General features: G+C 40.4%; 1 protein-coding gene and 1 non-coding gene across 2 annotated transcripts in view; one reads left to right on the top strand and one right to left on the bottom strand.

Moving 5' to 3' along the window:
- The window catches only part of LOC145457575 (transient receptor potential cation channel subfamily V member 6-like), a 343,103-nt gene that overhangs the window by 172,675 nt on the left and 156,750 nt on the right, over window positions 1–13,678 (bottom strand). The window lies entirely within an intron of this gene.
- Window positions 2,649–2,719, top strand: Trnaa-ugc (transfer RNA alanine (anticodon UGC)). The gene has a single exon. It is a non-coding gene; the product is annotated as a tRNA-Ala (tRNA).

The raw sequence follows: 13,678 nt of genomic DNA, 5'->3' as shown, positions 1-13,678 counted from the left end.
ATTTTAACAAACTTCACTATAACATCACTTTTAAAAGCTACCCTGCGGGAGAAGATCAGCTATTACATCATATTTTTAGTTAATGATGATAGAACAAGACCCGTTGATGATTCGTCACTGATGATTGTGATTTGGTTTGTTGCGACCTTCTCGTAAAATTACTCGATTTCGGATTGACTGGGTGATTTAATAAATATGACTCGAGTTGAGTCGGGTCAAACGTTAAAATCAGACAAGGACTTGCGAATCGGAACTGTGACTTGTTAATTCTACGGACGTAACAATCTATGAAACTGTCATGGAGCCTAATAATATATCAAAAGGTCGTAGCATGCGCTGCTTAGGGTATATAACTATGAAGTCAGGTCAGTATGGCAACCATTGGCATTCTATGACCCCGTGTCGTATAGTTGGTTACATTCTGGGTGTTTGTTCTCTTTATCCATGTTATTATCGGTGGCGAGTACGGTAGCAGCAGGCCTACGCACTACAGCTGTAACACCAATGAATTATTCGACTATTGGACGTTTCTATTCCAGGGGTTCTTAACCAGGGTCCGAAGACCCCATCGGGGTACGAAGCACCACATCAGGGTGTACGATATGAATTGTTGAAAGTAGTATATAAGTGCTCATCCAGCTCCGCTCCAATCAAATCGCAGCATTTGATCACGTGACTACTTTTGAATTTCAAATCAAACAGAGAAAAGCGCGCGAAAGAGTTATATCAATAGTGCTTCAATAGGGACAATGGGTGACAATATATGTCAATAACGGGCGTGACCATCATTGTATTGACAATGATTGTGTCAGCTGATTGCATAATGGGTGTTAATGGGTGTGGGTTAGGAGAGCGAACCGTGACAGCATAATGGGGTGTGCGAGCGAACGTTACGGTATTGTGCAATGGGTAATACCGTAGACAAGTCCAAAGCTAGTGATATTGCACCATACACAGCTTCGATCACGTGACAAATTTGTAATTATATATATTTTAAAACGTCATGAAGGATATACATGTATTATAAGTGACGATGAAGAAAATAATTATATATTTTTTTAGCATCACTACAAATCATTCTTATTCCTATATACAGTCCAATTATTCCTATACAGCCATCCCATCGCAAGCTCCATCCCAGTTCCTCTCCCAGTGCTTGTCCAAATGTTCGAAGTATATTTTCGCTCGTTCTGGTGTTACACCCTCCATTGTTCAGGATTTGCAGTCTTCTGCCCATCTCGCCTAGCGTTCGTTGCTGTTGTTTTGATTAAGGCGTCAAAGTGGGTATTTAGACCCACTCCAATCACGTGACCACTTTTGAATTTCAAATCAAACAGAGAAAAGCGCGCGAAAGAGTTGTGTGACCGTTATTGCACAATGGGTAATAACCTAGCGATATTGCACCATACATAGCTTTGATCACGTGACAAGTTTGCAATCATATATATATGTTTATTCCGCGATGGTGTGATCATCATTGTATTGACAATGATTGTAGAAGAAGTTTAGGCGACTATTTAAGTCACAAATTTGATGCTAAGCCATTCAATACGAAATTGAGCGACGATGGGACGAATAGTGATTAACGATGTCAAATTCGAATCTCCAACAAATATTACAATGGACCAAACTTCAAAGAGTATAATAGTAACGGGTGTAGCGACGATAAAATTGGAGCAGCAGTTCATAATAAAACGCCGTAAAGGATATACGTGGGTGATCATACGTGACGAAGACAACGAAAAAAAATCAATGAAGATTCATGAGGAAGATGTCCACATAAATGGAAAGTGTATTACTATCAAACAAGGAACCGCCGTGGAATTAAACAGCCTATTCATGAAAAATTGTTACAGATTAGAAATGAGCGACGCATCTCATCTCATACATTAATATTTTTTTTTTGTTGTAGATTTGAAATGCGCGACGCATGTCATTTCATACATTAATCATATCATTCATTATTCTGTAACCTATTTCTATTTACATGTATAATTAGATTGAATTATAATTTATTTGAAAGCAAGTGCGACAGTTCGAATACTATCATTCGATAGGCATGCGTGCTTTGAAGCGTTTGATATATGAACAAGCAAAATTTAAGCAGAATGCTTACGAAGCTATCCGAGCAGGACCATTCGATGAAAAGAATATGTATAGTTGGTGGGCAACGATCCAAGGACCAAACGGAACACCCTACGAAGGTGGTGTGTTCAGATTATCAATCGAATATTCTACCGAGTATCCATTCAAGCCTCCTAAAATGCGATTTGAAACACGGATATTCCATCCTAACGTAAGCTGTAAAGGTACCATATGTGTCGATATTTTACAGAAGGAATGGTCACCAGCGATGACAACGTCCACTCTACTGATATCAATACGTTCATTGCTCGCTTCACCAAACCCTTATGATCCGATGGATCAAGAGAGTGCGGAAATGTATTTAAAAAATAAGGAACGTTATTTCCAACTAGCTACTCAATATACCCGTAGACATGCAATGGAAGATACGCAAGTCACCCAGCAAGAAAAATAGTGTTGTTTTAATCCACCGCGAGTAGCGTGGAATTGCATTATACATTCCGTATTGTTCTTGTAATAAATAACAAAAATCAACGTCTGGTTGCGTTGTTATTCGTCTGAATGGGGACTTAGCTCAATGGTAGAGTATCTGTCTTGCAAATAGAAGATACGGGTTCAATTCCCGTAGTCTCCACGACTTTTCTATTGATGCTGTATCTGACTAGAACACGAATGAGGATCCGTAGTTGTTTTGTGATTTTATTACAGACATATCAAACTAGTAACAAGCATCATAAAATCGCGCGTTGTGTAACGCTTCGAATACGATTATATTTTTTACAACGATCGCATTCCCTTTAAATTCTATAAGAATAGGACAGGTACGCGGTAAACAGTAATGTTTGTCTTTGCAGACAGTGATTGTCGGAGATTCAATCTTACCGTAGTGAGGAACATGCAGTTTCTTCACTACGATCTTATTGGTACGATACATTATTTCACATGAGAAAGGAATAGTGATAGATCTCACTTTCGGTAATACAATTGTTTTTTCATAATAGCTACGATCTCCATTACTACTCAAGCGTAGGGGACCAATACAAATGCGAGCCATAGTCATGATTTACGTTCACATTCTTCTCCACAGCAAAATAGCGTATATAATAAGAATTCCAGAAATAACAGCGCGGTTGCAACGATAGTTATTATTTCGATTTCTTCCATTGAGATTTTATCCAACTGAAACTTCTTTTTCGAATGAGATGATCGTGTTCATCCAATTTGAAGCTTGATGATATCGAACACTTTTGTCTCTTATCTAGTTGTCGCAATTTACGCATAAGATCGAAGAATTTGATTTCGTCGTGTTCACGTATGACGGTTCTGAAATTCTTTGCAAAAGCACTACCGTCTTCAAAACACCAACTGATTTGATCGTCACTAACTGCACTTATGAGAACAGTTTTGGATTTTACGTCTCGTTTGCGTTTGAGTGCTTGCGAAGCAGCGTCTTCTCGTAAATGAAATTTCAAATCGGCAGAGTTACCACTATAACACTGCGCAAACATGAGTAGGTTTTTTGTATCTTTACGAAAGCTTTTTAATAGCTCACACATATCATCATCGAGTAGATGCCTATCATAAAATACAAATCCGGAATCGCGAGCTTCAGGATCATTTTCTTTTGTGTTATTTGGACATGAAAATCCGTGACCGACGAAATATATGAAGTTTATCTTGGCGCTACTATCGGCCATCGTTTGAAGCTCTCTGGAAAAATTTCCAAGAGTGGCTTGCTCTTCACGCAACACTTTGATATCTTCAGGCTTGAATTTGAATTTCTGTACTAAGATATCTGTCATAATCTGAATGTCTTGTAACGTTCCTTCATTTTCGACATGGTGCGGCTTTCCGCGATAACACATCGATACTATAAGCGCATTCATGATGACACTGACTAGATCCCGAGCAATAACCACTTATATATAACTCCGATGAATACACACGAATTTATTAAAAGCGATTTCTCAAAAATTCCCATAATTTTAGTCTACGAAAAACGACAAGTTCACCGCGGTTACGACGAATAATTCTATGCTTCGACAACACATCTATATACATACAATTTTTAGGAAAACGCACTGGGATCCAATCAGACCCGCGGAAAATTGTAACTTCGTTATCATGCGGGTAAATGCGTATGTGAAACGGCTCGAAAGAAATTCTATGAATACGATTTGCATTCATGACAATAATTTTTCCTTGGACTTTCATGTAGGCCTTCTCATCATCTCCAAAGTATTCTATGATGGTGAAACTAGTTGCTCCCATTTCAAGATTCTAACGAAGTCCACTACGATATCGTCGTTCTCTTTTCGATCATCACCGAAGTGATCCAAATACTGTAGTGTGCTCATACCAGTAGAGCGTTTCACGATATATGCAATTGCATGAGCTCCACAAGCGTCTGACCTTTCATGCTGTAATGGTTTTATTGAGCTAGTATAATTTTCGGGATCAAGGAAACTCGCAATCTCAATCCTGAATGGAGTGATACCCAGACTATCGTGAAAATGGGTTTCATATTGATCAGCATATATGCAAACCCAGTGACTACCTTCCTTGTGACTTTCATCATAATTGATCACAATTGAATAAGGAGGTTTTGGGCGCTGAGGGAGTTGATCAATAGGGAAATTCCCTAGATAGTGTTGTTTCGTAGCATGGTAACTATACAATATTTCATCTATTTCTTGTCCGTTCATATCACGGTCACCGTGCGAGCTTGGCTTATTTCCAGTATTTTTTGAAATTCCATAAAGCACAGCAGTGTCGTTTCGCTCTCAACACCTGCCGCAGGAAAGGTGATTCGAAGACTGATCGTTCCACTTTTCTGCAGCTCGAAGCAGTCATCTAAATCGTCACCTCGCAAATTATACGCCAGGAGCGTGTATCCATTTGCGAACTCGGAAGGTGAAATCAAGCCTTTTTGTCGTTCGATGGCACCCATAGATTGAATGAGATTTAGGTAGGCCTCGGAATAATGATTGTTTTCAAAATCAAGTTCGTAGCCACCCTCTGGCATAAGGAAACCATTTACTTTCAATTCAACCCGATTCATTTTATTATGAATAAAATTATATGGGTTCTTATCTAATGCTCCTTGGAATGCCTCGGTTTTCACCATTGCTATAATCAAACGTGTCGGCAGGGTTCCCGAATACAGATTACCAATATCGATTTGAGTGGTGTTAGCCGCAAAAGTTCGAGTCAGCAGCTTCATGTCCATAAAGGGATACCTAGCCGGTGCGTCTACCATCAAGGCAGATTTTACATCTTCGGTTACCCGCACTCCACATAGGTGCAATTCTTTTTTGATGATTTTGAAATTGCTGGTAGCGGCTCCAAACAGAAAGAAACTTTTCGGATTCAATGTTAATTCGAACTCTAACGGAACCTCGTCCAAAATATAGCGGTCTTGCAAACACAACCCATGATGTATTTTACCGCGAATTTCAACGACTTTGCTCCCGGCATACGGCAAATTTCTCGCCTTATGACCTTTGTTAGCCGCATCATTGCCTAGGCCCGAATCATCTAATTGCTTCTCTGTGTCCTTGACCCATCTTTGTGTAAGAAGCGTTGTCTCTTGCACGTCGTGAGGTGTGAACAGATAGTGTAAGTAGGCTGAATAACATTGTAGCTTCACGTCTTGTTTCAGGGTATGGTTCCCGACTTTGATGTGAAGTTGAGAAATTAGAGAATCAAGAATGTTATTCACAACTCCAATGCTGTCCGTGGCAGCTAGATCCGCATCGCCTTTCAATAGTTTCAAGCGAAATAAAAAATAGGATTCGCTTAAATCAATAAAATCGTCACAGCCTTCATAGCGGTAAATAATCACGCTTGCGTTGTCCGACACAGGTGGAATCTTAATGATCCGTTTCTTCTCCACGCTTGTTTGGGTAGGTGGGAGTTGAAAAAGATCCAAGCTAGGATGTACGCCTTCGGCAGATTTCGCGTGAATTAGCTCCGTCATCTTTCGCGAGTCTGCTAGCTAATGAAAAAATAAAGTAGGGAGAGTTCTATTTAATCGAAAATGTCCCGTCGCCGCTTTTTCCGTTTCGTGGTCTTTTTTCTAGGTGCCTTTCTCTTGCCTAGGAAGTTGTCAAGAGCTTTGCTAGCTGCTTGTTTTCCTCTTATTTTGAAGCTTTCACCGACGTTTTGTCCACGCAATACGTCAGAAGCTACTTCTGCTCCTGTATGGAGTAGTTGTTTGCCGAGAGCTTTCGCCCCTTTTGATATCAATGGTACAACACTTCGTCCCAAACTACGAAAGAGATTTCCTAAACCGTGTCCTCTTTGCACTCGTCCTCGAAAATAGTTTATGCCATTACCACTTTGCACACGATAGTATTGTTGAAAGGCATCGCGATCACAACAGTAATGTGCTCTCATGATGACGTAAAGCAAGTGTGATATCAATCATGGACCCCTTCAGATTTATACCCGTACCTTTATCGTCTTTGATACTAATCTGAATTCGACGAGCGTCTTCCGTAATCATAGGGAAAAAGTATATTTTTTCGAATATATGATGTTGATATTCATTGACACTACTCGTAATGGGGATGTTTCGTAATAGCGGAGCTTTCGTGTCGCCGACTGATTGCGGTCGAATGAGATCGGTATAAATTAATAAATTGGTGATAGGCGTAATGGAATCCCTCAGAGTGATCTCTGAAGTTAAATAATTCCCTCCTAGCAGCTTTTTCTTCTTAAGCTTTCCATACACGAAAACCGGATTTCTGACTCCGGTTGGATTCTTCAGGAAATTAGGAAACGCACCCGATTTGTAAGGTGGAATGACTAACATACCACTAGAACTTCCTAGCTGGTTAATATATACTTGGTCCTGCGTGCGATTGATTCTATCAATCAAACTTTTGAAGTCATAATAATTACCCTTGGGGTAAAAATAATGATTTTTACTTCCCACTTGAATCAGAGGCGATGTTTTCTCATCCTGAAATTGCCATAACAGAGCGTCGAAAGCAGGTAAAGTAGGTTGGAACTCGTTGCGAATCGAGAACTCCGCTAGGCCCAGTTCGTATTTTCCTGTAATCGGACGTGCTAGCTCGAGAACAAAATCTGATTCCAAACTGCTAATGTGAATGTATTTCATAGTGCGATACCGCGCTTTCGGAATTGAAGTACAGCGCTCGATGGAGCGCTTCGAAACGGAATTTCACCACCTTTGTGATCCAGCAAGGAAATTTTTACACGTTCCAATCTATTTATACTTAGCGGAAGAAAGAAAGGTTTTATGTAATATTTTGAAAACACCTTCTTATCTCCATCGACTTTCACAACTCGTAATAAACGCTGTAGTGAACCGCTAGACTCTTGGGGTTCAATGATGTCGCAATGAACGTATACGAAATCGATTTTCGACAAGGGTCGTACATCAAAATTGAGATGTATTCTCTTGTCAGTGAAAAAGTATGCGGATAGGTCTGCTCTATTCTTCGGCAATATGAAACGTAGGAGAGTTAGGGTAACTACCGCCAATTCTAGATGCTCAAGTGTTCCAGTATAATCGTACTCTCTGGTGTCGATTCGATATCGCGTATCCTCTCCCGGTCTTGCACTAGCTGCAATGTTTTTGTGTGGAATCGAAACCGTCAGGTTATCACTTTCAGGAAAACACTTGACTTTCACATCGGGATTAATGCTCTCCAATGATTTAAACATGTCATATACGGATTCATATTCACCAATTTTGAACTTCAATCTTCTTGTGACTTCACTGGGTCCCATAATGTCGAAACCGTAGTAGTTATTTGTGATTGCGATCCGTTCGTTAAAATCGGTTGGGAAGCCAATCTCAGTCAACGCGACTTCGCTTCTTTCTACATTTCTTGGGGTGTCTAGTTCGTTGGTGTAAACCGCAGCTGTATTTTGTGGAAACCTGTCCATGGAGGCATTGGAAAATAACGTAATATAACTCATAGTTTGGGTATCTTTGGAGCCGGTAACATATATCCCACACACGAAGATAACAGCGACACCCAAAGCTCTTTGTTGTCTTGCACGACACTCAAATTATACAGCGAAAAACTCACGATGAGCAGTATAATTATAACTTGAGCAATGAATTGATAAAAGTTACGGTTCGACGATATCTTTTTGATCGACCCAGGTATTGAATTCCGGTCCATAATTCAACCACTTCACTAAAAACTGACTACGTTTACCACGCCGTCGCCTCTTTATAATCTTTTCGACTTGCCATTTTTGCGGTTCAGTAACGGGTTGAATTTCTTGTCTGTAAAATTGTCCGTCAATTATTTCGTTATTGTAATCACGTAAGCGATAGGTTGGCGGATCTCCTTTCATGGCTTTGACAATGTAAAATATCTCGGGTTGCCAGTTGGGTCGACTAGACTTCTCAAACAGATTGCGAATTTTCGAGATGCGTACAGGGGTCCCGACCGCTAAAGTGGGTAGTTTGGAGTCGCGAAATCCATACATTTTTTGCCAAATGCTTTCTTGATTATGTCTATTAACTTCACTAGGAGGGATCCCTAACGAGCGGTGTCTGGTGTGATTGTACGAATAGACCATATCATCTAGCACATCGATATAATTGCTGGTGTTATTTTTCGTGAAATAGCGGTAGAAGATTTGACGGAAACTACGGATAGCCCTTTCCGCAATCGAAGATTTCAATTCGCTTTTCGTGTAAAAGTACCGCACCTTGTTTTTTCTGAGAAAATTCTGAAAAGCTCGACTCGTGTATTCTGTACCTCTGTCTGTCTGTAGCACTAATGGAAGGCTCTCTTTGAAAACTTTTTTGAAAGCAGATATCATGTTGTCACTCGATTTATTTTTAATCGGAATCATCCACACATACTTGGAGAAAACATCAATAATAAGAATAATATATCTAAATCCACGATTGTATTTTGAAATAGACTGTACGTCGATTAAATCGCTTTGAAACTGCGCTCCGATCCCTGACACAACAACTTGGCGACGTTTAAATCTTTTTCGAATGGGAAAGTGATAGGTATAACTATCTTGTCCCTTCAACCACTCGCTGTCTTTCTGTAGGTAAGCACCCCTATAAGAATTGGGTTTTTTGGGATCGAAGTAGTCTAGTTTGTCCATAGCTTTCCAAAGTAGCGTTGATTGGGCTTTTGTTGACGCGGAGTATCGAGTTCTTTCCAGTTAAGCGGAGGTTTGAGGTCGACCTTTTTCTTTGCTTTTTTCTTGGGTTTTTTCTTCTTTGGAGTATCTCCCTCCTGTTTAGTAACGCTCCAATTAAACGCGTGCGGGGGCCCCGGCGTCGCGTTTGTGTCATCAGATGGTGGCGCGCGCGCTGTGTCTGCTTTAATGACGGGCGGCGACGCGTTTTTATCGTCGAGTGACGAAGCGTTTGCGAGCGCTTTTATCGCCGCGTCATTCTTTCTTAGGTTTCTCAAGACATTGATACCGTGTTTGTAAAGCGCTAGTTTTTGCACGCGAGTCAAATCCGAGTCTCTGATTTTGGCAATATGTTTGTCAAATTTCCTTTCGTATCCATCTTTTGTTAGTAGCGGTGGAAAATACAGCTCACGCATTTCTCGTCAGTCCGCCCAAGAGGCTTCCCAGTATCGGAATAGCGGCACTCAAAATGGCTAGGAACGGAATAACGTTAGATACAGTATTGAATTAAAGTTACACGTATTTACCCGAAAGAAAGCCACCCTTTTGCAAAACTTTGCGCCTGCCTTTTTGAGTTTTGCAACACAGGACCTTCCGTATACTGGATTTGTGCTTTTTCAATTTAGATTTTCTTGCGTTAGAAATAGGTACATCGCCCGACACCAGGTTTCGAAGACACTCGCACACACTAGCGACAAATTCCTTATGCTTCAATAACTGAATACGTTCGGGGTTTTTAGCCCTCCGTAAAGTTTTCAATTTGGTAAGATGATCTTTTAAACGTTTTTTCAAAATGAGTCTTCGCGCGTCCTTAGCCATCCCGAATGATGATTATCGTTCGAGCAGCGCGCTATTTATTCCAAATACACAGTCATGCGTTCGTCCGGAAATATGTTGGTACGAAGTCGATACTTTTCCGGTGTCTCTTGGGTTAAATCAATGGCAATATATGAATAAGGTTCGCGAGTTGCTCTTTTGTATGCTTCTGTAAGCATAGTAGGATTGTCCGGGAACATTTGACGTGAAAGGTAACGTATTTGTGAAACGTCACGTGGATTTTTAAACACCACAATATAGCTAGCGCTGAGAGTGACGTCACGAAAACCACCACCTCGGTGAAATATGTTCTGGACTAATAGGATTACTGAGACATTATTATGATGGGAATGACGTATGAATAGGTCCCTCGCTTGTTGTGCTTCCGTCATCATGTCGTCTAGTATTATCAGAGTATGTCCATTACCACCCTGCTGTAAATGTTCTAACTCGTCTAGACCTTGGTGGAATTTCACACCCTTCATTTTATCGTATAACGGCTGATAATTATTGTACAGCCAAATAATCTTCCTTGGATAAGGCGCGATGATCTTCTTGGCATTTTGCACAAGTCGATAGGCAAAACATGTTTTACCACAGCTCGAAGTTCCAGCTATAATCATCCTGAACGGAGAATTTAAGACACGTGCACGCTCCATTTTTTTTTATTACAAAACAGTCAACATTTTATTACAACGCAAGCGGTACAGTATGAATCCCATCACTCAATACAATTCTTTTATAGTAACCGTATGATAAAGCGGAACGATATTGATGATATGTGAATATTTCTCCCTGAAAGCAGCGGAAGCCGGAGTTATATCCACCGGATATAGAACGGTTTTGCAATACACCTTTGAAATCTTTGAAAGTTTTGCAGGCCGTTTTACTCAAACCTTTTGAGGAATATTTATCTGTATCACCCGAGCAATAGTAGGTTTTTGAATTGAGGCCTACAAACCCCCGTCCACTCCATTCTACTTTAAACAAACCCGGTGTTCGCTTAGAGTAATTATGAGCAGCGATACAGCACGCTTCATCGATTTTGAAAGTGACTGGGTCCCTCTCGAAGTCTGTTTTATGCTTAACGCACGCCCTTTGAACCAACCACTGATCATGAACTTCAAAGAACTCTTTACGCTTTGAAGGGATGATCAATGAGTAGATAGAATCAGCTGATATCGCAAGGTAACAGCTGTCGGTGTCAAGTTCAAGATGAAATTGATCGCAATCGTTTATGTACACGTGGAGGAAGTCATACATGAACGACAACATCCGTTGCTTACTGTGATTAAATATGAAGAACCCTACGATGACGGGTTGATCAAGGCGAGTCGTATCGGGCCGAGAGGTTACTTCAATTAAGTCCGAGTCAATTTCATCGGCGTCGATAAAATTCGGTTTTTTGATGAGCGCTTGAACTTCATCGCGAGTCACATATTTGTGATTTTTATATTTGGCTGGATTTTGTATAGTCGTTCCGAACGCTGAATTTCCAACCATTTTAAAGGTTAAAGCCTGTATTTCAAGTGCACGGTCTCTAGGAACGACGTCACCTTTACGCCGTAGCGTTGTTACGCGATCTACGAAGTTGCGAAATACTCTCTTAGGCTCATATTCCAAAGCTTGGTAAACACGCGTGACCACCATTCCGTGACGCAAATACCAACTCAACAAATCGGTAGTAACCAATTGCTTTTCGATGAAATAACTGGACGCGAGCGCTTTTTTCGGAAACTTGACTTTATTTTCCCTTGCGTATTGAGCCATATGCGGACCGATATCACATTCATTAATTTCGATGTGCTTAAAGAAAGGCGGTAACTCTTCAAACTTAGATTTCAAAAGATCTGGGCAGTGCGCGTCGCATTCTATCGCACCGAAAAAGCGATTGTTAACGACTCGATCGAGTATTTGTTCTTGCGAGAGTAAATATTCTTTTGTCACATTCCTTTGTAAATGTGCAACGAGGCGCGCAATGTCTGGATCGCGCTTCATTGCTTTCCATTCACATTCGCGCACTCGAATGACCTGATATCCTAGGCCTTCAAAATAGGCGGTGGTTTCTTCGGTTTTAATGCGTCGATTATGATTAATATTTTGATTACAAGGATAACATTTTATACAATTATGCCACCAACAGCCGTCCATGTTGAATATTAACTTCCGGTCTGCTGAGTATCCATCAACGCTAATTCTACGGGCTCCGAGTTTAACTTGCGGACCGTTCCAAGCGTGACGAATCGGAATACCGCGAACAATGCTTTGATAAGTTAACCACTCGAGTTCGATCATGGATGGATAAGTCGGTTTTCTATGAAATTTCTGTTTCCCTTCATCATACAGCCAACGGGTGACATATCCAGTTGGCATATTGAGATCAATGGCGTGCAAGTATAATGCGTTGCAATCATATCCTACTATAGATTTCACGTCTTTGGCTGCGTCTCCATACTTCAAAATGCGAATTTTGGTCTCGTCTGCCATTGCATACCTGTTTGTAATTTGTGCCAATCCACCAATTAAGTTATTAATTACAGTGTGATGGAGATCGGCATTGGCTTTATTGAATAAAGCGATTTCACAGCTTTGATCGAACATAAGTCGATTAGCTATACTCGGTAAGCTGACGTGATTTTTGAACATGTCAATCCCCAGTTTTTTTATAAAAGTCGAAGTTGTTATTTACCGCGACGAGAAAGCCGACCACATCACATTCATTGTAGTATTTTAAAAAATCCCTCATTGTTTTCATATCGAGACGCTTCCAAGTATTGACGCATTCTTGGTATTGTTCAGCTGTAATATTATGCCCACGAAGACTACTATAAAAGCTATCGTGTGGCGGTAGCGATGTCTCTTTCAATTTATCAATATGCGTCATATATTCATATGGAAAGTAAAATTTATTGTTTACTCCATCACCGTACACTTTCAAATACGCATCCAGGCTATATCCCGGAGCGAGGAACAGAGATATATCTAGAAATTTCAATTTATTTGTGGAGATAGTGAGATAACTGCTGTTTCGCTTCAATACAAAAAAGCCGCTCTCCTCTCGCAAAAGAGCGATCAAATATTTTTTACACAGATTTAAATCATAGCGAGCCGAGTTGAAGCCGATTACGGGTATTTGATCTAACCACGTTTGAAAGCGATGATACAACAACTCCAGGTACGATCGCGTTTTAATCGGATCAATCACTTTACGTTCCTCAATCAAGTCGCGAAGAGTAGTCAACTCGGTGTCATATATAGCACGCATTTGCGAAGACGCAATTTCTTGAATTTCATGAAGCTTATCAACCATTTCTTTAATTAGATCACGCGGGTTCCCATTGGAAATAAATGTAGTTGTTTCGTTCGTGACATTATCACACAGTGAGACTGAGAGCGGGACATGTTTACTGGTAAAGTTTACCTTGGGTGTATCGGACTTGAGATTTTCTTTTACTAAGAGACTCTCAAAGTCAAAGCAAATTCTGAATTTGTAAAAACGTTTTTCTTCACTAACAAATATACCTTCATTTTCCAAATCTTCAAACACCGTCGCTTTAGGACGATAAACACCAGAACCGTATCGATACCTTTTCGAAGAATTACAATGATTTTCAATATGTCGTTTCAA

This window comes from Botryllus schlosseri, chromosome 2 (genome assembly GCF_051294905.1).
Source record: "Botryllus schlosseri isolate E-star chromosome 2, Bs_hap1, whole genome shotgun sequence".
NCBI classification, from domain to species: Eukaryota; Metazoa; Chordata; class Ascidiacea; order Stolidobranchia; family Styelidae; genus Botryllus; species Botryllus schlosseri.
The sequence above is the reverse complement of the archived record's forward strand: the minus strand, read 5'-3'. Positions and strand labels throughout refer to the sequence as shown.